This window comes from Elephantulus edwardii, unplaced genomic scaffold, assembly GCF_000299155.1.
Source record: "Elephantulus edwardii isolate Elephantulus edwardi_28Jun2011 unplaced genomic scaffold, EleEdw1.0 scaffold00008, whole genome shotgun sequence".
In the NCBI taxonomy this organism is placed as follows: Eukaryota; Metazoa; Chordata; class Mammalia; order Macroscelidea; family Macroscelididae; genus Elephantulus; species Elephantulus edwardii.
Window position 1 is genome coordinate 18,593,670 of NW_006399758.1, and position 2,262 is coordinate 18,595,931.

The 2,262-nt window shown below is 44.3% G+C and overlaps 1 pseudogene; it reads left to right on the forward strand.

Moving 5' to 3' along the window:
* The window catches only part of LOC102866934, a 45,581-nt pseudogene that overhangs the window by 397 nt on the left and 42,922 nt on the right, over positions 1-2,262 (forward strand).

The following is a 2,262-nucleotide window of genomic DNA, read 5'->3' on the forward strand; positions in this document are numbered from 1 at the left end:
GCGCGCGGTGCCGGCAGCCGGGTACTGGGGAGGGCGTGGGGGCCCGGGGCGCGCCTCACGTCTGCCCGCAGATGGAGGCTCGGCTGCTGTGTGAGGGCAGTGTGTGCGGGCAGCGGAGCCTCCTGTGTTTGTGTTTGGGGTTTTAAAATGTGGTTCAGCTCGTGTAAGTGCGACCACGTGTGTGTTGAGGGAAAACTCATGTATGCGTTTGTTTGCATGGGTTTTATAGTTGCTTTGCTCTGCTTTCTTTCATCCGGTTTTGGGTATCGCAACGTGTGTTCTGTTGCATTTGTCTTGCTCGGCTGTCATGAAGATATATTCCCCAGATAAATGTATGCATGGGATATAAATCTGTGGCAGCCTGGATATAATTGTGCAGAATGTTCTTTTACTCCTACCCATCTCAGTGCACATGTGTTTGCATTTCTTGAACGCGTGTACTGAGGGAGAGTGATGCAGTTTGAAAAAGCACAGCTTAAAATGTTTCATTCTCTATGGTTAACAACGACGATGCTATTTTTTTTTCATATGCCTGCACCTTATTCCTAATGCTGAACTTGTTTTTTTAACAACTTAAATTCTTCAGCCTGGAGGAGTGTACCCAACAGGCAGAGGGCTCAACCTCTGTGTATTATAGGAGTGTCCGGAATGTACACTGGGTACCGCTCCACTGATAGCCACCGTTTAAGAGAGTGAATAGACGCTCTCAAGGAAGAAAATAGTAAGTAAAACATGGCTCTGAACTTAACAGAGAGTTTGTGACCTACAAAACCTGGGACAGGTGTCGGCTTTCCAGCTACAACTCTTGCTTTGTTGAATTTTCTTTAGACAACTCTTAATCTATTTGACCATGGTCCAAATAGGAATGATAATATTTGTCTTTCCGTTTCTATATTAGATAATAACTGAATGTCTTGGTACAGTGTACAACCAAGAATGAGAGGTTTACAAGTTGGATCAGTCAGCATTGTCTGATGAGAGGAGGCAGTGGTTTGATCCGCACCCTCAAAATATCACCAGGAGAGTCTTTGGGGCTCATAGCCAGGGACCTTAGGTCCTTCTCTGGAGCATACTCTTTTGCAGGTTATTGGAGCTATTCTTTGGACTGAACGGCCTTTAGAAGAGCAGGTGAACATCAGATGCTGCCAACTGTTCTCTCACCCAATATTTGATAATTAGATACAAACATAAGGGCAGAAGTCTGGGAAGGAGTAGGAAAAGGAATCAAGTAAATCTTGATTAGTTCTATCAAGGACCAGAGCTGGCTTTTCCTGCTTGTCTGGCTGAAATACATTTGGGGGGGGGGGGATAAAAAAATCTGAGTTTACATAGAACCAAATCACCAAAGAGAATTAGAAAACCTCCTCCGTGGCACTGCCTGTAGTTTCCAGGAATACTGCTTACCCTAGTGGCCTGAAATAATTAGGCATCTCGCTCAGCATTTTGCCTGGGACTAGGGATTGATTTAGGCCGCTGGGAAAACCAGGGCCTGCGATTTGGCAGCTGCGCCAGAATCCCATTTCTCTGGTAAGGGATATACCAGAATAGAATGAGGATCTAGTATAGATGGATACGGTCCCATCTGTTTGGGGGTTCTATATGATGTGAGAAACAGCGTAATTGGTGAAGCTAATGTTCTTGTTTTTTCCTCTTTTAAATTACTTTGGACTCAAAGGTCAACACTCTTATCCCTGAAGAGCAGAGTTTTTGTTTCTTTGTTTAGGGATGTTTATTTTTGTTTTACAAGTGTAGTGTAACCATTTCTTCTCCTTTTCTAATTAGCTCTCTAACCTCCAGGTACAACACAGAGCAAGTTCCTGGCTTCTGTAATGGATGCCTGTCTTCCTGGACAGTGCAAATGGTTGATGTGCTTATCTGGTAACTGGAAGATGGAAGATTCGAGTAAATAAATGGACACCTCAGGAGAAAGAAATTATCTGCTTCAGCCATTAAACACCATATGGAATATGTTTCTACTCTGACACACACACTGGGTAGTCATGAGTCTGTTGTTATATATGGTCAAATCACACAAGAGGAGATTGGCCGTGCAACAACTGGTGGATTCAAACCAACTGCCTTGGAGTTGGCAGCACAACTCTTTAACCATGAAGCCACCAAAGCTACTTCACTGCAGCTGGTAAATTAGTCTACCTATGGTGGAGGGAAAAAAGATTGTGGTGCATGCACATCTTTGTAGAATATGAGGGGGAGCTCTGGTGGCCTAGTGGCAAGAAGCTGCACTGCAATCCCAGAGGAACA